This window comes from Arachis ipaensis, chromosome B05 (genome assembly GCF_000816755.2).
Source record: "Arachis ipaensis cultivar K30076 chromosome B05, Araip1.1, whole genome shotgun sequence".
NCBI classification, from domain to species: domain Eukaryota; kingdom Viridiplantae; phylum Streptophyta; class Magnoliopsida; order Fabales; family Fabaceae; genus Arachis; species Arachis ipaensis.
In genome coordinates, this window is record NC_029789.2 from 33,600,501 (window position 1) to 33,623,457 (window position 22,957).

Here is a 22,957-nt window from a genome sequence, read left to right on the forward strand (position 1 = left end):
TGCATTGTATACTCAAGGGAGGAGAAATCAAAGTTCATGAGATCATAGCTCAAGGAATTAGAAAGATGGCAGAGAAAAGCGACTCAAGAGGAACATTAGGTTACCCCAGCACTATTTACCGAATATGCAAGAAAGCTAGGGTGGTCTTTGAAGATGAGGATCCCGTTTGGATAAAGGAAGGCATTCCAATAACGGTCCGAAGGATGAATGCTGCAGCACTTCCCCTGCCTCAACGGAAGCAAAGAAAGAGGACAGCCCCTCCAGTAGTTGAAGGACAACTCTTAGAGGGACAAGCACCACAGACCTTGGACATGCACCAATTACAAGAAGCCATTGATGGCTTATCTAGACAATATTTGGAAAGCCAAGGAGCACAGAAAGAGATTCAACTACAGATGATGGGGCAGCAAGAGGAGTGGCAAAGGCAAATGATGGAACAGCAACTAAGCCAAGGACAACAATGGGGAGAAGCATTCAACAGGATGGAACAAAGGCAAAACGAGCAACAAGAATCCACCCAGAGGCTAATCAACATCCAAGCACATCAAGGGGCACACATACATGAGATGCATCGAAGACAAATAGAACAGGAAGAACTACTGGACGAGCAAAGGGCATTCGCAGAAGGAGTTTACATGAGTCAAACAGGACATCAAATAAATACTCAAGCCAGGCTCGGCTACTTAGTGGGACAGCTGCCAATATTGCATCCAGGAATAGCCAAGTATGATGAAATGAAGGATGAATTAGCACGAAAGGAAAGACAAAGGGTGGAAGAGAGTCATGAGTCAGTGAGGAAGGCACTCGAGGATTGGAAGCAAGCAAGATTGGCACGGATGCGAGGAAATGCAAGAGGAAACAAGGAGGACAAGCAAGGAAAAGAGCGTGGACACCCACAACAGTAAAAGGTGGTGGAGTTCCTTCTTTGTTCCATCTTTCTCTGTGTTTTAAATAAGGAAGATCTTGTATGAAATAGAACTTGCTTCCATGTTATAACCTTTTTCAAAACATGTTATTTTTAGTTTTTGGTATTGAAGAGAGTCTATGTGCACTGGTCTTTATGTCACTGCATCACTCCCTTATTTACTTGTAAGCTTGTCCCTTTTAAATCAAATGAAGAAGAGAATGATTGTTTTCAAAAGACCAGGGTAGAGTTCATATTGTGGAAGTGCATTCATGAATCTTTGGGGTAGTCATAAGTTAGCTAAGTTGGTTCAACCACAAGGCTAGGAAGACAACTATCTATCCTGAGTACTTTGCTTTGAATACACTCATGAGACTAAGTTAATAACAAGATCCTAAGAAGAGAAAAGGGAAAGAACAATGGAAGTGAAAAACAAAAGAAAAAGAGTAAGCAATAAGGCTAGGCATCAATGGTTTTAAGCTTGAGGCAAGTGTCTGTGGTGCTCCTGTGTGAGGGATATACTTGGATGAATAAGCTCTTAGGGGTGCCTTATCACTTGGTAACTTGGGTTAACTAACTCGGGATTATCAGCTGAAAGTCTACTATCAAGAGTAACCTTCACTACAGAACACTTAGTAACCCAAAGAGGTGATGGACACCAAGGTCTCAAGAAAAGAAAATAAATAAACTAAATGCCTGTAGTGTGTATGTATGGGGGATAGGCTTGAGGGAGTAAGTCCTTAGGGGTGCCTCAACACCTAGCACCTTGAACCAACTGGTTCGGGAGTGTTGGCTGAAAGCTTATCTTAAAGAGTTGCCCCCTTACAGAGCACTTAGCCTAAATAACACAAACAACCCTTGTAATAACAATAAAAAGATCAATGAATAAAAGTCTCATGGGATATGAACAAAGTGGGTGTTTTAGGACAGGATAAAGGTCTGAAAGCCAGTAATGGAATAAACCTAAGTTGCTATGCATGAAACCACCATAAAATCAGTAATATGACTTCCACAAGGATGACTCATTCCTCTGGATATTCCATTCATCATTCTCTTGTTCCAGTACTTGCTTAGGGACAAGCAAGCTTTAAGTTTGGTGTTGTGATGCCAGGGCATTTTGGCCAGTTTCACGGACCTTTTCTTTACTATTTTTAGGTTAGTTTCATGCATTTCTTTAGGAAATAAGCTAGTTTTGGGTAAATATTCACTTATGCCTTGACTCAAACATATATTGTGCATTTTACATGATTTCATGAGGATTTTGCATAAGTTTAGTGACAAATATTATGTTGCATTACTCATGACTTGGACTAGAGCTTTGATGCACTTGGTTGCTTGATTTCAGGACAAAAAAGGAGCAAGAAAAGGGGAGGTAACTAGATCTCTTTTGAACCTTGGAAGAGGAATGAAGAGATCAAGCTAGAAATGCTTTCTCATGCTGGACCAAATTGGGTTTGGATGGGTATGTGACTGTAACCCTCTCAATACCTGGTTTGGAAAATGCATGTGTTATAATCAGTGGCCATACTTCATCTCTTCTCATGAGCAATTGACCAAGGAATTGGCTATTGATCAAGATTTGAGAGATTGAATTGCAAGGAATTGTAATTCAATCACTTAAGATTGCCAAGGAGATCAATGAGTGCATTGATTGAGGAAGAGATGAAAATGAACTTGATCCGGAGAATTGCAACATCTCCTAAGCCCAAAGAACTCCCTATCTCTAATCTTACCCATTCTCTTTAATTTCTGCCATTTACTTTTATGAGCAAATCCCCCATTCCCATTTATAATTCTGCAATTTATTTTCAGTCATTTACTTCCATTCCTTTAATTCTAGCATTTACTTTTCTGTTATTTACATTCCCGCCATTTTATTTTCTGCAACACTCAACCAAATTTCTGGATTCGCTCAACTAGAACATTCTTCTAATTAAAGTTGCTTGATCAATCAATCCCTGTGGGATTTGACCTCACTCTATTGTGAATTTTTACTTGACGATAACTTCGGTACACTTGCCGAAGGAAGATTTGTTGAGAGACAAGTTTTTCCCGCATCAGATCACCATCGATAAGAATAAGGCCGATGCAATCTTTGCTTTATCCTCCCTAAGTCAAAGAAGCAAGTACAATATTTTCTTGGAAAAATTAACTATCTTAGAAGATTCATATCAAACCTTTCAAGTCGAACTTGAGTATTTGCACCTTTGGTGAAACTTAAAAATGAATATCAGTTCGAATGGACAGAAGAACATCAAGAGGCTTTTGAATCACTTAAAGCTTATTTGTCCAAAGCTCTAGTAATGGCAAACGTTCACCTTCATCAGCCTTTAAAATTATATATTGCAGCATCCTTGAACACAATTGGGTGTATGTTGGCTCAAGATGATGAAAATGGTCATGAATGAGCCGTTTATTACCTTAGTCGGGTATTAACTGATATTGAAACCAGGTATTCACCCATTGAAAAATTGTGTTTTTCTTTGTATTATGCTTGCACAAATTTAAAGTGCTATATGATTGCCAAACTTGTGAAAATTATTGCACAAACTGACCTAATTAAATATATGTTGACCTATCCAATGTTGAGAGGTCGAGTAGGAAAATGGATGTTGGCTTTAACAAAATTCGATTTACAGTATGTTCCAGCAAAGGCTGTGAAAGGTCAGGTCATTGCAGATTTTCTGGTAGACCATTCAAATAATCTGAATGACCAGGAGGCAACATAATTGATGTTCATATTGATGATTGGAAATTGTATTTTGATTGTTCAAAACATAAGGACGGTGTTGGTGTAGGGATTTTAATTATTTCACCAAAGGGGGTTCCACCAGAATTTTTGTTTGAGTTGAGGTACCCTTGTTCGAATAATGTGGCCGAATATGAGGCTTTAATATTGGGTCTCAAAATCTTGATTTAAAAAGGGGCTTTAAAAATTCAAATCTTTGGGGATTCTTAGTTAGTTTTGAAACAGTTATCAAAGGAGTTTAAATGTAACAATGAGAAGTTGCAAAAGTATTTAGCGACGGCATGGGAACTGTTAACTTCTTTTTGGAAAGTTTCGTTAGTTCATATTCTAAGAATTCAAAATGAAATTTCCAATGAGTTGGCCCAAATTGCTTCGAGATATAAGATATTCTCAGAAATGTTAAGAAAACTAACAAAAATTTGTCAGATTTTAGTGCCAATTGATGAGAGAGAGGCTTTGTGTTTGGATGAATGGGAAGATGATGATTGGAAGAAACCCATTGCCATTTATTTAAAAGATCCCAATGTTTAAGTTGAATGGAAAGTAAATTTGAAAGCAATGATTTTGTATTGATGGCTGACGAGTTGTATAAGAAAGGAATTGATGGAAGCCTTTCGAGATGTTTAAGTCAAGCCAATTAGGATATAACTTTAGGGGAAGTTCACAAAGGTATATGTGGGGCACATCAGGCTGGGATGAAAATGAAATGGGTGTTACGTCAAAATCATGCCTATTGGCCTTCTATGGTTAAGGATTGCATCGATTATGCGAAAGCATGCTAAGAATGTCAATGTCATGGAGTGGTACAACAGATATCAGTATCTGAAATACATTCAATTATTAAACCATGGCCTTTTCGAGGATGGGCTTTAGTTCTAATTGGACTTATACACCCTCCTTCGTCGAAAAACTATAAATTTATTTTGGTAGCAATTGATTATTTCACGAAGTGGGTTGAAGTTGTTCCCTTAATTGAAGCTGGGCAAAATAAAGTAATAGTCTTTATCGAGGTACATATAATCCATCGATTTAGAATTCCCCAAACCTTGAGTACTGACCAAGGGACTATATTCACTGGTCAGCGAATTAAGAATTTTTCAACTTCGTGCAACATTAATATGGTTACTTCCACCCCATATTATGCGCAAGTCAATGGGCAAGTCGAGACAGCAAATAAAATATTGATAAATCTGATCAAGAAACAAATTGGTAGTAGACCTCAAACTTGTCATGAGACTTTGAGTCAAGTATTGTGGGCCTATCAAAATTCACCAAGAGGGTCAACAAGTACTTCTCCCTATAAATTGGTGTATGGTCAAACCTCGGGTCGTCTTCTCAAGGAATTGCAGGGAGGTATGTTCTTATTATTGGTTATGAGTTTGTAAATTGGGGTTCTGGAGTTTGGGAAATGCGCACAGGTATATTTTCAAGCAATAAAAATAAATAAATAATTGTAAAATAAACTCTTGGCAAGGTATGAGAACCGGAAGTCCAATCCTAGTTATCCTTATCAATTGTGATGAGAATTGGATTTTTCTCCCACTTTGTTAACCTCTAACTATGAAGGTAAGTTAAGTGGATGAATTAATTCTGATTCCTCAAGTCCTAGTCTTTTCTTAGGAAAAATTAGAGTTAGTGGAACTCGAATTAATTCTTGAAGAATTCCAATTTTCAATCAACAATGAGTTTGATAACTCAAGAGTCTCCAATTATTTAACCAAAGCCAAAGGGAAGAAAGTCTACTTGAATGAAAAATAACTTGGATAAACACAGAGCATTAATAAATTAAAGAGAGCAATCATAAGTCTGAAATACCTCAAATTATATTAAATAAAATATTCAAATCATAACATGGAAAAGTTCATAAATTAAATTAGAAAAATAAATAAAAATAAAGAACCTGGGATTGAGAGTCACTCCTAAAACTAAGAGAAGTCCTAAATCCTAATCCTAAGAGAGAGGAGAGAACCTCTCTCTCTAAAAACTACATCTACTCCTAAAATTGTGAATGTGAGAGCCTTTTTTATAAATGGATGTATTCCTCCACTTTATAGCCTCTAATTTGTGTTTTCTGGGCCGAGAACTGGGTCAGAAACAGCCCAGAATTTGCTGGTCTCGAATTCAATTACACTGGATTTCTGTCAATGCGATGCGGCCGCATGGAGCACGTAGTCGCGTCATCTAGCGTTAGGAAAACCATAGCATATTATATATCAAATTGAAGCCCTGGATGTTAGCTTTCCAACACAACTGGAACCGCATCGTTTGGACCTCTGTAGCTAAAGTTATAGCCGTTTGAGTGCAAATAGGTCAGGCTGGATAGCTTAGCAATTTCTCCAACTTCTTGTATTCCTTCCACTTTTGCATGCTTCCTTTCCATCCTCTGAGCTATTCCTGCCCTGTAATCTCTGAAATCACTTAACACACATATCAAGGCATCTAATGGTAATAATAGAGGATTAATAATAAGCAAATATAAGATCAAAGAAGCATGTTTTCAATCATAGCACAAAATCAAGAAGGAAAAATAAAACCATGCAAATATTATGAATAAGTGGGTAAAGGGTTGATAAAATCCACTCAATTGAGCACAAGATAAACCATAAAATAGTAGTTTATCAACCTCCCCACACTTAAACATTAGCATGTCCTCATGCTAAGCTCAAGAGAAGCTATAAAGGTGAAGAGGAGTAGTAGAATGTATGAAATGCAACCTATCTATATGAATGCAACTACATGCAAAATGTTTCTACCTACTTGGTTAAGAGTAAATAAGTTCTCCAAGACAAATACAAACCAATTTCCACTAATTCAAATCATACAATAAAAAGCAAGTAAACTTGTAAGAAGACAGCTCATGAAAGCAGGGAACATAGAATTTAAGCGTTGAACCCTCACTAGAAGTGTATATTACTCTAATCTCTCAAGTGTATAGGGTAATTCACTCTAGTCTTCTCTAACAATGCTTTCTAAAACTTTGTTCTTCATCTAACCAATCAACAAATATTTAGCATACAAATGCAAACATCATGAGGTCTTTTCAAGGTTGTAATGGGGCTAAGGTAAAGGTAAGGATATATATATGGCTAAGTGAGCTATAATTTGAATCTTTGACTAACCTAAGTTCTCACCTAACATACATACACTCTATATAATTTTAAAATCATACCTAGCTACCCATAATTCCCACTTTTGTATGATTCCCATACTCATGTACCAAATTTTGATATTTTTTTACTTTTGTCACATGTGCATTGATATTTTCATTAACTTAGCATTGGGATAATTTTGTCCCCTTATTTATTTATATTATATATATATATATATTTTTTTTTTTCTTTTCTCTTTTTCTTTTTTTTTAAAATAAAAGCAAACATAACTTATCAATGCACATGGATTTTCCATTATTTTTCTATTTTGGTTTTTTATGAGTAGGTTCCCAAATTCCCAATATTCGATCAAATAAATTAGAAACATGATACATTCCCTTATTAACCCATGTTCCCACAGTTTCCCCAAACTTAGTTGATGCACAATCTCTATCTTAAGCTAACCAAAGATTCAATTGGGATATTACTTTTGTTTTTCTGCTTAAGGCTAGTGATGTGGTAAAATAGAACAGAAGGGGATTAAAAGGCTCAAAGTGGCTAACAAGGGTGAATTAAAGGGTAGGCTTATTTGGGATAAGTGAGCTAATAACTAATAATGGCCTCAATCATATGCAAGCATGTAAATACACTAAATAATGGACATATAGATTGGAACAAAATATAGATTACAATCATAGAGAAGAAAACACACAAGAATAAAAATTTATGGTTAAATAATGTAACCATGTAAATAAGCTCAAAATCTCACAGGTTGTGTGTTTTTTAGCTCAAAAATCATGTTCCAAATACAACTTCTGATAAGTTTAACACAAAAATTTTGATTTTAAATTAGTGAAAATTTTTCAAAAATAGGGTCTTTAAAAAGAAACTTATTATTTCTCAACCAAGCAATAGCTAAATGCATAAAATCAAACAAACATGCAATTAAATATGCAGATGCAATAATGAACAAACAAAGAAAATAAAACAATGGTGTTGAAAAGAAAATACTAACCCATGGAGATCGGTATCGACCTCCCCACACTTAAAGATTGCGCCGTCCTCGGTGCATGTTAAGATGTACAAGTGGATGGGCTGCTCCAACTGATGCTTTTCTCCAAAGATTTGTGCAGATGGACTTGTCTATCTCCCCATGTAAACGTCTTTCGGTTCTCTTTCTGGTGGCCATCCTGAAAGAAAAAGGGAAGAAAGGTAACCCAATAATAGAGATAAGAAAATAAATGAAGTATGGTTGGGTTAATGCCAATTGGTAAGGGTCTCATTTACATGGAAGCTTCAACATGTACGTGAGAAAACAATAGAAGCCATGGCATACCAGTGGTGCAAAATTTGCAACAATGGGGAAGAGAGTGGGTAACGAAAGACAATGTAAGTTCATGTCAATGCAAAAGGAATATCAGTAACATAAAAATTAGCATTGATTTGAATAATATTACCCAATTAGAATAAAACAAGTCATGAAGCACCCAAAATAATTCAAGAGAAAATGCAATAGTTAAATAAGAAAATTTTAACACCAAAGGAGAAATAATTAATTTTAAAAAAGAAAATAAAAATATGCACAAAATTAAGATATAATGAATGAAATATGCAAATAAATTAAGTAAAATAAAATGGAGGTGAAAGAAAATAAGAAAGGAAGAAGAAAGAAATAAGAAAAGATAAAAAATAAGGATTAAAGAAGAAAAGATAAGAAATTTGGCTGATCTGGATATTTTGTGCGCCGCTTGTGACGCGGACGCGTGAGTGACGCGATCGCGTGGTGAGCAAGAAGGTCAGGTGACGCGGACGCGTGGGTCACGCGATCGCGTGGCCTGTTTAGTGCGATTGGCGCAAGTGCAGCCTCGCGGTCGCACAACTCTCTATTCGAAACTCTTTTTGCCAAAATTCTGGGTGACGCGGTCGCGTGGTTGACGCGATCGCGTGAATGGCCATTTTCTGAAAACGATGCGGCCGCGTGGGGCACGCGTTCGCGTGGTAGGGCTTGGGCTTCTAGCACGAGTCCAGCCCAACTCCAGCTCAACTTTCTGCCATACACCCATTTACGTCGACTTCTCAGAGCCACGCGGTCGCGTGGGTGACGCGATTGCATGGGAAGCTATTTTTCCAAATGACGCGGCCGTGTCAGTGACGCGGTTGCGTGGATCAACTTGTGCCATTAGCGCGCCTCCAGCCACGCTTTCGCGTGACTCTCTGTTCATCCTCATTTTCTTCCAAACGCACATACGACGCGGACGCGTCGGCGACGCTGTCGCGTCGCTGCGAAAATCTTTTTTTTTTGTAATCTGAAAAATGCAGAATGCAGTGTTAATATGAATGTGATGCAAAACTCCAGGTTCGATATAACAAAATAAAATAAAATTAAAAAATAAACAAAACTAAATAAAATTAAAATTGAGAAAGGAATGATTATACCATGGTGGGTTGTCTCCCACCTAGCACTTTTAGTTAGAGTCCTTAAGTTGGACATTTGGTGAGCTTCCTGTTATGATGGCTTGTGCTTGAACTCATCCAGGAATCTCCACCAATGTTTGTATCTCCAGTAACCTCCGGGATTCCAAACTAGGCGCAGAAAGCCTTCAAGTAAGTTAAAGCAAGTGACTAGGCCCCAAGAGTGGTTATTGATAGAATGGATTCCGGGGTCCCAGACCTTGCCCTTGCACCCATCTTTTGGTTGAGCAATATTGTTCCATCCGGGTGGCAAGCAGTCTGAATTCTCACGTAAGCGGCCAAACAACTTCCTAGACCCATTCAGTTGAGCTTTACACCAACCTTTGCATTTAAACTTAAAGCTTCCAACCATGATGAACCTTGCAGGACAATTCTTACCACTGACCATCTTCCTCTTACTCTTAATGCCACAAAGAGCTCTAATAAGTTGACCATCCGTCTCCAGTAGCCCATATTCAAGTGGAATTAGAAAGCTAAGAGATATAAAATTTACCCACTTGAATGTTGTGAAGGATGATGGCAACTTAGGGGGAGGTATTTTCAATGAAATTGCAAGCTCCACTCCCTTGTGCTCTTCTCTGATAATTACCACCTCTCTGCAAGCTTCTTCAATTTCAACCTCTTCCTCTTGGCAGCTTTCTTCCAATTCAATCTCCTCTTCATTGCTTTCCAAGGGCATGGGAGGTTGTGCTTCTTCTTCTTGAATTTCCATCTCTTGATCAGCCTCTTTCAAGTCTTTAACTGTGATATGCTTTGGAGGTTGTACACCCTCCTCAGCATCAATTTCAAACACCTTGGAAGGGGGTTCTATGACTGGACTTTCCCATGGAGGTTCAGCATCTCCTAAGTCTTCAACCACTTCTTCTTCTTTAATAATTCCGGCTTTCTCTACTTGTTCCAGTACAAAGTCATGCCCCGTACTGTTCACTGGAGTTTCTAGTATCTTCTTCATGCTACGCTCTTTTATTGATTCTTCATATGTAGCCATGGGAGCACTTTGAGTGTCCGAGCGTCGGGAACCTAATTGACTTATCGCTTGATTTAATTGTTAAAGGGTTGCATGAAATTGATCCTTGAGATGATCTGTTGATTCTTGTTGCGCTCGGCTATCATAGGTAGGATCATAGTGCTCTTGGATTGATGGATATGAAGATGGTAAATATTGAAGTGGTGGTGGGATGGGGAGATCATTCTATGATTGAAAAGGAAGTGCACTAGAGCTTGAGGGTTGATTGTTGAAGGTATGGTGGATATGGGTTAGGGTCATATGGAGGTGAATGGTGAAAAGGGGCTTGTGAGTATGGTGGTCCAAAGTCATGTTGAGGAGAGGGTTTATAGGCATATGGTGGTGGTTGTTGATAGTCCATTGGAGGTGGTTGTTGCCATGAGGGTTGATCAAATCCTTGTGGCTCCTCCCATCTTTGATTGTTCCAACCTTGATGCATGTTCTCATTGTAATTTCTTCTTCCTGCAACATAATTGTAACCAGACTCATAGCCAAAGGGGTGAGAGTTCATAGTAGCAAAATAAAAATTAAAAATGAAAATAAAAACAAATGTAAATTAAAAGGTTATTTAAATTTTGAATTTGAAAATTAAATTTTGAAATTTGAAATTTGAAATTTTGAAATTTGAATTTTGAAATTTGAATTTTAAATTTTTGAAATTTGAAATTTGAAATTTGAAATTTGAAATTTGATTTTTGAAATAAGATAAGATAAGATAAAAATTTTAAAAATAAAAATCTGAAATTTTTTTTTCAAAAAAAATTAATTAAAAATATTTTTGAATTTAATGAGGAAAGAGAAAAACAATAAAATGACACCAAATTTCAAATTTTTAGATCAAAACAAAGAAAACAACTAAGAACAGCTTGAAGGTCAAGATGAACGCGAAGAACAACTTGAAGATCAAGATGAACATTTAAAAAAAAATTTTTAATAACTAAATAAAAACCAATAACCTCTTAATTTATGAAAAAGCAAAAATAAAAACAAAAATAAAAACAAATAAACAAACAAAAAGCAAAAAATATTTACAATAACCAATAATAAGGCACACGTTTGCAATTCTCCGGCAACGGCGCCATTTTGATGAGAGAACTTTTGCGTGGTCTAGAAATTTGCAGATAAATCCTCGTTGCAAGTATAGTTTCTAAACCTTCAAAAGTTCTTTCATACAAACATTTTGGTTGTCACAAGTAACAAACCCCTTTGAAATTGATAACCGAGTATTCAAACCTCGGGTCGTCTTCTCAAGGAATTGCAGGGAGGTATGTTCTTATTATTAGTTATGAGTTTGTAAATTAGGGTTCTGGAGTTTGGGCAATGCGTACAGGTATATTTTCAAGCAATAAAAATAAATAAATAACTGTAAAATAAACTCTTGGCAAGGTATGAGAACTGGAAGTCCTATCCTGGTTATCCTTATCAATTGTGATGAGAATTGGATTTTTCTCCCACTTTGTTAACCTCTAACTATGAAGGTAAGTTAAGTGGATGAATTAATTCTGATTCCTCAAGTCCTAGTCTTTCCTTAGGAAAAATTAGAGTTAGTGGAACTCGAATTAATTCTTGAGGAATTCCAATTTTCAATCAACAATGAGTTTGATAACTCAAGAGTCTCCAATTATTTAACCAAAGCCAAAAGGGAAGAAAGTCTACTTGAATGAAAAATAACTTGGATAAACACAGAGCATTAATAAATTAAAGAGAGCAATCATAAGTCTGAAATACCTCAAATTATAATAAATAAAATATTCAAATCATAACATGGAAAAGTTCATAAATTAAATTGGAAAAATAAATAAAAATAAAGAACCTGGGATTGAGAGTCACTCCTAAAACTAAGAGAAGTCCTAAATCCTAATCCTAAGAGAGAGAAGAGAACCTCTCTCTCTAAAAACTACATCTACTCCTAAAATTGTGAATGTGAGAGCCTTTTTTATGAATGGATGCATTCCTCCACTTTATAGCCTCTAATTTGTGTTTTCTGGGCCGAGAACTGTGTCAGAAACAGCCCAGAATTCGCTGGTCTCGAATTCAATCACGCTGGATTTTCGTCACTGCGACTCGGCCGCATGGAGCACGCAGTCGCGTCTTCTAGCGTCATGGAAACCATAGCATATTATATATCAAATCAAAGCTCCGGATGTTAGCTTTCCAACGTAACTGGAACCCTATCGTTTAGACCTCTCTAGCTAAAGTTATAGCTGTTTGAGTGCGAAGAGGTCAAGCTGGACAGCTTAGCAATTTCTCCAACTTCTTGTATTCCTTCCACTTTTGCATGCTTCCTTTCCATCCTCTGAGCCATTCCTGCCCTGTAATCTCTGAAATCACTTAAAACACATATCAAGGCATCTAATGGTAATAAGAGAGGATTAATAATAAGCAAATATAAGATCAAAGAAGCATGTTTTCAATCATAGCACAAAATCAAGAAGGAACACTACAAGAAAAACACTCATTCAGGTACACTTGAAAAGTGTAGCCAAAAGTGAAAAAAAATGATGCCTTAGGCTACGGCTACGCTTTTTAGGCTACGGCTACGCTTTTCAGGGTGATTCCTATTCGGCCGTTGCCTATTCTCAAAGGCTACGCTTTTCTGCACCAAGGGCTACGCTTTTGGCGTTTAGGAATAGGCTACGCTTTTCAAGTGATGCTCTCCGTGACCAAAGGCTACGCTTTTCAGCTTTCGTTCTTCCAGAATAGGCTACGCTTTTTAACGCTACTGCATCACTTGTAAAGCGTAGCCACAGTGGATACTATAGCTACTTTTTATAAGCGTAGCCTTAGGTCCCTCTTTTTTTTTTTCCGTATAATATAGCTACTGTATATAAGCGTAGCCTTAGGTCCCTCTTTTTTTTTTCGTATACTATAGCTACTCTATATAAGCGTAGCCTTAAGTCCCTCTTTTTTTTTTTCTGTGTTTCAGCTTAGCATGTCATGAGATATTCCTTGTGTACTAGGCCATAGTCCCACACTAAGCAAACATTTACTTCAACCCCATAACCTTGGAAAATGTAGAACATTAAGATATGACTACTGTTAAGGCTTTCAGAATTTTAGGATAACAATGTCTCTAAGGAAAAGACAGGCACTTCAATAATTAGAAATTAACTTCTATAACTCATTTGGGCACCATTTTCGAATCAAAATTTGAGATCTACAAGCATGTTACCTGATTAACAGCAGAATAAGCAAATAAGAAATCAAGATATTTGTTTCCCTTTGTATATGATTGGTTTTCATGTTAATCAGATTTCTTTCTTTCAATTCAATTTACAATTCACCTCACCTTTCTTCTTCCTCTTCTACTTCTTCTCTACTCCTTGTTTTCTTTTCATTCTTTACATTCTTCACACCATTTCTGTTTCTGGCTAACCAAGAAATAATCCAAACTGCAAGAACTCTGTTAGAAACAGGAAGCTGAAAACAGGAAGCTGAAAACAGAGAAACGAAAGCCAACTTATTCATTGAGAAATCACAGAAACAAAAGCTTATTAATGCTGCATTTGGATTCAGTCTCAGAAACAAAAATACACAGAAAATACACAAGCTGTATATTAAATCACAGTTCACAAACCCTAAAATACCACACTTCTTCATCAATAACAGCATGCATGTTACCAAATTACAGTTCACAGACCCATATTTCAGAGATTAAAAGCCCCAAATTAAAACCCCTAAAATAGGAACCCTAAGCCATTGATCAATTTCAGAAGCAAATAGAAATCAATACATACCTATTCAATGATGTGAGCACAGCGAAGACGATGACGAGAAGCACGGAGATGACAATGGTGAGCGCGGCGCAGCGACGATGGTGAAGGGTCGCACAGCGATGATGGTGAGGGCCACACAGCGATGATCAGTGCAAGCAACGGCGAAGAGGAGATGACGACGGTCAATGTGTAGAGTAGTGCAGGTGACTCGTGAGTGGGAGGCGACGACTCTCAATGGCGAGAGTGAGAGGGTTTCCGCTTGTAGTGAGGCGGTCAATGGCGAGAGTGAGAGGGTGAATGGCGAGACCGAGAGTGAGAGGGTCAATGGCGAGCGTGAGTGGGGGGCGACGACGGTGAGCTATGGAGGGTGACTGAGCTATCGAGGGTTTACGCACGAGGATGAAGGTGACTGAGACTCAAAAGGGTTTAATTTTCTAAGTTTTACTAAGTGTTAGGTCATCACTCATCATCAGTTTGCTTTCAGGAAAAACAAGGAAAAAAATTACTAAGTGTTAAGTTTTTTGCTCTAGAGACATTAGGCATCACTTTCAAAATGCACCCGAAACTTAACAAATAGGCTATACTTTAAAAGCGTCTCCTTTGATATGAAAAGTGAACCTATAGATATCAACCTACGGCTACGCTTTTTAAGTGATATCTTTAATACCTAAGGCTACGCTTTTTAAATGATGCTGCATTTGTGTATCCTTTTCTCTTATAAAAAGGCAACACAGAGAAAAGCGTAGCCTATTCTATGAATAGGCTACGCTTTTCAAATGTAGCCTAAAAAAAGTGTGGCTGAATGGGTATTTTTCTTGTAGTGGAAATATAAAACCATGCAAATATTATGAATAAGTGGGTAAAGGGTTGATAAAATCCACTCAATTGAGCACAAGATAAACCATAAAATAGTGGTTTATCACAGTTACACGTTGACTTCAGGGTGTATAGTCCTAAATTGAAACCTTTGAATGTTGACAGGGTACTTAATTCTTTTAATTGTGAAGGGTGCTATCTAACTTCAGAGGGTTTAAGTGTGAAGCTTCATTATCCACAACTCATTATTCCTCCGACTGGGTTGGATTATTCAACATAAGTGGTGATTCGAGGACATTCTTCGATGGCAAGTGAACAAGATGTCTTGAATTATCTGGTAACTTTAAATAAATATTTAAGTAATTTCCTTTTAGTAGAAAATAAAAGTGATTCTTCTGATGAAGTTGAGTCATTTAGAAAAGTAGTTTCATCTTTTTCCTATAGTGTAGGTTTGATCCTTTCGGTCAAATTTAGTCATGGTTTAAATACTTTATGTTCCCGTAATTCTAGTAATGTTGTCAATTAAACTGCTGCTGATATAGCAGAAATAATACATTGTATTGAAAACAAAGCTGCTGTTAATCCAGTGAATGATCAAGTTTGTTTCAATCCTAATGAATCTATTGATTTATCTTTTGATTGTATCTATGATTTAGAACCACTGGGTTTTGAAAAATATTCGGTAAAAGATGATGAAAATGTGAGAGATTTCGAGTCGCAAGATCCTTTAGAAGAAATTAATCTGGAATCCGTTGATGATGTTCGAATTACTTACATATGTAAGGACCTTACAGTCCCATTTCAAACTGAATTATATCATCTTTTGTATGAGTTTAAAGACTGTTTTGCTTGGGATTATCATGAGATGCTTGGTCTTAATCGTTCTCTTATGGAACATCGACTAGCATTAAAACTGAATGCTCGACCCATAAAGCAAACGCATCAACGATTTGCTCCTGAAATTAATCAAAAGATTAAAAAAGAGATTGAACGCTTGGTTAAGGCAAAATTTATTCGAACCACACATTATGTTGAATGGGTTTTGAACATTGTCCCTGTAATGAAGAAGAATGGGAAATTGAGAGTGTGTGATGATTTTCGAGATTTAAATAATGCCACTACGAAGGATGAATATTTTATCCCCATAGCAGATATGTTAATTGATTCTACTGTAGGAAATGAGATTTTGAGTTTTATGGACAGTTATTCAGGATATAACCAAATCTTCAATGCAGAAAATAATGTGTCCAAAACTGCTTTTTGATGTCTGGAGCATTAGGCACATATGAATAGGTTGTTATGCCATTTGGTTTGGAAATGGCTGGCGCAACATATCAACATGCCATGAATACGATTTTTCATGAGTATATTGGAAAATTTATGGAAGTATATATCGATGATGTTATGGTTAAGTCAAACTCAGCACATCGATCATTTGAGAAAAGCATTCATTACTATGCAGAAAAAGGGATTAAAAATGAATCCTTTAAAATGTGCATTCGGTGTATCAACTAGAAATTTTTCAGGATCTGTTGTCCATAAAATGGGGATCACCATCGATAAGAATAAGGCCGATGCAATCTTGGCGTTATCCCCCCTAAGTCAAAGAAGCAAGTACAATATTTTCTTGGAAAAATTAACTATCTTAGAAGATTCATATCAAACCTTTCAAGTCAAACTTGAGTATTTGCACCTTTGGTGAAACTTAAAAATAAATCTCAGTTCGAATGGATAGAAGAACATCAAGAGGCTTTTGAATCACTTAAAGCTTATTTGTCCAAAGCTCTAGTAATGGCAAACGTTCACCTTCATCAGCCTTTAAAATTATATATTGCGGCATCCTTGAACACAATTGGGTGTATGTTGGCTCAAGATGATGAAAATGGTCATGAATGAGCCGTTTATTACCTTAGTCGGGTATTAACTAATATTGAAACCAGGTATTCACCCATTGAAAAATTGTGTTTTTCTTTGTATTATGCTTGCACAAATTTAAAGTGCTATATGATTGCCAAACTTGTGAAAATTATTGCACAAACTGACCTAATTAAATATATGTTGACCTATCCAATGTTGAGTGGTCGAGTAGGAAAATGGATGTTGGCTTTAACAAAATTCGATTTACAGTATGTTCCAGGAATGACTGTGAAAGGTCAGGTCATTGCAGATTTTCTGGTAGACCATTCAAATAATCTGAATGACCAAGAGGCAAACATAATTGATGTTCATATTGATGATTGAAAATTGTATTTTGATTGTTCAAAACATAAGGACGGTGCTGGTGTAGAGATTTTAATTATTTCACCAAAGGGGGTTCCACCAGAATTTTTGTTTTAGTTGAGGTACCCTTGTTCGAATAATGTGGCCGAATATGAGGCTTTAATATTGGGTCTCAAAATCTTGATTGGAAAAGGGGCTTTAAAAATTCAAATCTTTGGGGATTCTTAGTTAGTTTTGAAACAGTTATCAAAGGAGTTTAAATGTAACAATGAGAAGTTGCAAAAGTATTTAGCGACGGCATGGGAACTGTTAACTTCTTTTTGGAAAGTTTCGTTAGTTCATATTCTAAGAATTCAAAATGAAATTCCCAATGAGTTGGCCCAAATTGCTTCGAGATATAAGATATTCTCAGAAATGTTAAGAAAGCTAACAAAAATTTGTCAGATTTTAGTGCCAATTGATGAGAGAGAGGCTTTGTGTTTGGATGAATGGGAAGATGATGATTGGAAGAAACCCATTGCCATTTATTTAAAAGATCCCAATGTTTAAGTTGAATGGAAAGTAAATTTGAAAGGAATGATTTTGTATTGATGGCTGGCGAGTTGTATAAGAAAGGAATTGATGGAAGCCTTTCGAGATGTTTAAGTCAAGCCAATTAGGATATAACTTTAGGGGAAGTTCACAAAGGTATATGTGGGGCACATCAGGCTGGGATGAAAATGAAATGGGTGTTACGTCAAAATCATGCCTATTGGCCTTCTATGGTTAAAGATTGCATCGATTATGCGAAAGCATGCTAAGAATGTCAATGTCATGGAGTGGTACAACAGATATCAGCATCTGAATTACATTCAATTATTAAACCATGGCCTTTTCGAGGATGGGCTTTAGTTCTAATTGGACTTATACACCCTCCTTCGTCGAAAAACCATAAATTTATTTTGGTAGCAATTGATTATTTCACGAAGTGGGTTGAAGCTGTTCCCTTAATTCTAGCTGGGCAAAATAAAGTAATAGTCTTTATCGAGGTACATATAATCCATCGATTTAGAATTTCCCAAACCTTGAGTACTGACCAAGGTACTATGTTCACTGGTCAGCGAATTAAGAATTTTTCAACTTCGTGCAACATTAATATGGTTACTTCCACCTCATATTATGCGCAAGCCAATGGGCAAGTCGAGGCAGCAAATAAAATATTGATAAATCTGATCAAGAAACAAATTGGTAGTAGCCCTCAAACTTGTCATGAGACTTTGAGTCAAGTATTGTGGGCCTATCAAAATTCACCAAGAGGGTCAACAAGTACTTCTCCCTATAAATTGGTGTATGGTCATGACACAGTTTTACCATTAGAGATTAATATCAATACGTTGAGAATTTTGAGGCAAGATGACTTGCCAATTGACGATTATTAGAATGCAATGTATGATGAGTTGAATGATTTAGACTCAGAAAGCATTTTGGCACTCAAAAATATGATTCAACAAAAAGAAAGTGTTGCTCAAAATTATAACCGTCGGTTAAAAGAGAAATGTTTTAGTATAGGAGAATTGGTCCTAAAAGTTTTATTACCAATGGAAAAGAAGTCAAGATTCCTTGGCAAGTGGTCCCATACTTGGGAAGGACCTTTTCAAGTAATTGAATTGTATTCTAAAAATGCATATCGAATTTAAGATATCGATTCTCAGAACGTAATTGATTCGATAAATGAAAAATACTTGAAATAATATCGATGTATGCCAAATCAAGATTAGTAGTATAAATAAATAAGAGCACATAAAGAGTCATTATATATAAAAAGTGTTCTAACTAGGTGGGATCGAAGGAGTCAGAAGTTATGATAGTTCAGAATAGTGTTCTTGTCAAGTTGTTTGTTGGATTCTTCTTGTTTGCCTTTTGCAATGCGAAGTTCCTTGAAGATTGGTTGGTATTTTTGTTGAACTGTGGCCAGAGGGATAGCTAAGTCAACTTTTCTTTTTCAAATCTTAGCTAATGATTGTTCGATTCAGACCAGTTCTGATTCAAGTTCTTCTTCCTGTTTGTCATTGTAGGCTTGAGCATTAAAGGCTCAAGTAATTGATGAGCGGATATTTTATACGCTTTTTAGCATCATTTCCATATAGTTTTTAGTATATTTTGTTTAGTTTTTATTAAGCTTTTATAGGTTTTATTGTTAAATTCACATTTTTGGACTCTACTATTAGTTTTTGTATTTTTGGATAATTTCAGGTATTTTCTGGCTGAAATTGAGGAGCTAGAGCAAAAGCCTGATTCAAAGACAGAGAAAGTACAACAGATGCTATCTGGATCTGACCTGCCTGCACTCAGAAGAACTTTTCTGGAGCTACAGAAGTCCAAATGGAGCGATTTTAATGGCTATCAAAAGCTGACTTTCAGAGCTTTCCAACAATATATAATAGTACATACTTTGCTTCGGATTAGAAGGCCCAAAACTGGCATCCAACGCCAGCTTCCTGCCCCCTTCCAGGCGTCCAGCGCCCAAAAGAGCAGAGACCAATGTACAAATGCCCAAAGAGGACCCCCTAGCTGATATTTCATGCCCAGAGACCCCAAAGCACGTGGATCTCATCAAAACTCAGCCCAAACACTCACCAAGTGGGCCCCATAAGTGAATTCTAGTACTAAATAGACTGTTTTACCCTCACTAGTCATTTGTTTAGTATTTAAGGGATTATTTTATGTAATTCAGACCTTCTTCGACATTTTTCACCATCATAAACGTTAATCATTGTGTTTTTACATTAGTATGAGTTTCTAAACCTCCTAGGTTAAGGGGAGGAGCCCGGCTGAGTCTTATGAATTAATCAAAGTATTACTGTTTCTCTTCGATCCGTGTTTGATTTATTTCTAAGATGTATACTCGATCTTCATCGTGGTGAATAGGATGATCAGACAATCAGCTCTGTTCATCACATTAAGACGAATGTGCCTGACAAACACCCGCATCTACTTGGATTCAGAATGCGTCTTTCGTTGGACAATGATGTGCCAATAGCTATGTTTATACATCTCTTAGACGGCTAATCCATGACTTCGTTAGGGACTTCTCGAGATATCAATTCAGCCAATTTTCGGGACGATTAAGGTCTCTGTGGTAGAGCCTAGAACCCAAGGTGTAGCATTCTCTGATCCGCAAGATCCGACCTTGTCTGTGGCATTTTGAGTAGGATCATTAAGGAGAATGAACTGTACGAGCTTTGCCCTCAATCAGAATGGATTCGCACTAAACCTGGGGTACAGATCTGGAGGAGTATTGCTAGCTGCTCAAACCAGTGTCAATCACATACAGTCTGCCATTGAAGAAATCTTTCACAAGCAAAGAGAGCAGTAATACCGGAGTTAATTCAGAAAGGCAAAGTAACTCCAATCCTTCAATATATCCCTATTATTGATTCCTTTTTATTTACAAAATATTACATGCCAACTTAGTTTAGCATACATTACTCTTACAACTTCAAATCAACAATCTTCTGATCTGTCTGACTAAGACCTGCAAGATAACCATAGCTTGCTTCAAACCACAATCCTTGTGGGATCGACCCTGACTCACTCAGGTATTACTTGGACGATCCAGTGCACTTGTTGGTATAACAGTATGAAGGTATGGGAATTTGTGCTACCAATAATCCTCAAATCATATTCTTTGTATGAATTTTTCAGTGGTTGAAGAACGTTATTAATTTCTTCTGATTCGGCCTTGACTTTGGCCACTTTCTCCTTGGACTCTCTCAACTTGTCCTGAGCAGTGATATAATCATTTGAAATTTTGATGAACTTCTTTACTATAATAGAAAATTGGGAGGAACCTGGAATTCAAGTGAAGAGCTCAGAATGTTAGAAAGGAGATAATTCAGGTTTGATTGACTAGTCCATTCTGAGGGGGCATGTGCTAAAAGCCCCAGAAGATTGCTTAGTTTTCCGAAAGTGTGTCGATTGAGTTCTGAAGGAAGGCTGGATGTAGAAGGGCCTGTAGGAAGTAGAGTTGAAATTGGTACTTCATCTTCTTGAACAATTCGAGTCAAGAAGGCAACCAGTTCAGCAAGATCAGCATCAGAAGGTTGAGAAGGTATGTCAGGGACCTTAAATGATGGTTCTGGAGTTTGTGAAGTAGAAGACACAATGTTTTTGTTTGGGTTTGGAGATTTTTGGGGAGGAGGAACAACCTCTGGATCTTGAGTGGGTAAATCGGAAATATGAGTAACAGGAGATTCATTAAGAGTTTCAGTTTGAGTTGGAGATGGAGGATTGTCGATGTTTTGGTTTTGTGATGGCGAGAGTTGCTCTTGCGTTAAATCGACCACTTGAGTTTCAGTCGGTGTTGGTGATGAGCGGATAATTTATACGCTTTTTGGCATTGTTTTTAGTATGTTTTTAGTATATTTTAATTAGTTTTTATTATGTTTTTATTAGTTTTTAAATAAAAATCACTCTTCTGGACTTTACTATGAGTTTGTGTATTTTTCTGTAATTTCAGGTATTTTCTGGCTGAAATTGAGGGACCTGAGCAAAAATCTGATTCAGAGGCTGAAAAAGGACTGCAGATGATGTTGGATTCTGACCTCCCTGCACTTAAAGTGGATTTTCTGGAGCTACAAAAGCCCAATTGGTGCGCTCTCAATTGCGTTGAAAATTAAACATCCTGGGCTTTCCAGCAATATATAATAGTCCATACTTTGCCTAAGATTTTATGGCCCAAATAGGCGTTCCAAGTCAGCTTAAGAATTCTGGCGTTTAACTCCAAAACTGGCACAAAAGCTGGAGTTAAACGCCCAAACTGGCACAAAAGCTGGCGTTTAACTCCAAGAAAAGTCTCTACACATGGAAGCTTCAATGGTCAGCCCAAGCACACAGCAAGTGGGCCCGGAAAAAGATTTCTGCATTAATTACTGATTTTTGTAAACCCTAGGCTACTAGTTCTCTATAAATAGGACTTTATACTATTGTATTATCATCGATCTTTGGACGTTTAGTCCCTAGACCTTGGGGGCTGGCCATTCAGCCATGCTTACACCATTATCACTTTTGTATTTTCAACGATGGAGTTTCTACACACCATAGATTAAGGTGTGGAGCTTTGCTGTTCTTCATGAATTAATACAAAGTACTATTGTTTTTCTATTCAACTCAAGTCTATTTCTTCTCCAAGATATTCATTCGCACTTCAACCTGATGAATGTGATGATCCGTGACACTCATCACCATTCTGACCTATGAACGCGTGATTGACAACCACTTCCGTTCTACATGCAAACAAGCTTGAATGTGTATCTCTTGGGTTTCTAATCTAAAATTGGAACCTTCGTGGTATAGGCTAGAATTATTGGCGGCTATTCCTTGTCTAAACCTTGTCTGTGGTATTCTGAGTAGGATCTGGGAAGGGATAATTGTGACGAGCTTCAAACTCGCGATTGTTGGGCGTGTGACAGACGCAAAAGGATCAATGGATCCTATTCCAGCACGATCGAGAACCAACAGATGATTAGCCGTGCGGTGACAGCGCATTTGGAACGTTTTCACTGAGAAGACGGGAAGTAGCCATTGACAACGGTGATGCCCAACATAAAGCTTGCTATGGAAAGGAGTATGAATGATTGGAAGAAGGCAATAGGAAAGCAGAGGTTCAGGAAGAACAAAGCATCTTCATACGCTTATCTGAAATTCCAACCAAAGAATTACATAAGTATCTCTATCTTTACTTTATGTTTTATTTATCTTTTAATTATCAATTCTCCATCACCATCTGAATTCACCTGACTGAGATTTACAAGGTAACTATAGCTTGCTTCAAGCCGACAGTCTCCATGGGATCGACCCTTACTCACGTAAGGTATTACTTGGACGACCCAGTGCACTTGCTGGTTAGTTGTGCGGAATTGTGACAAAGTGTGATTCACGTTTAAGAGCTCCAAGTCCTTTGGCACCATTGTTGATGATGACAATTTCGTGCACCAAGTTTTTGGC

General features: G+C 37.1%; 1 long non-coding RNA gene across 1 annotated transcript in view; it reads left to right on the plus strand.

The window, feature by feature from the left end:
* LOC110262812 overlaps positions 13,517–22,957 on the plus strand; it is a 22,552-nt gene continuing 13,111 nt past the window's right edge. Inside the window, exons 1-5 of the long non-coding RNA XR_002347815.1 lie at positions 13,517–13,583; positions 15,073–15,074; positions 18,820–18,830; positions 21,309–21,317; positions 21,446–21,448. This is a non-coding gene — a long non-coding RNA (uncharacterized LOC110262812). The remainder of the gene's footprint in view (positions 13,584–15,072; positions 15,075–18,819; positions 18,831–21,308; positions 21,318–21,445; positions 21,449–22,957) is intronic.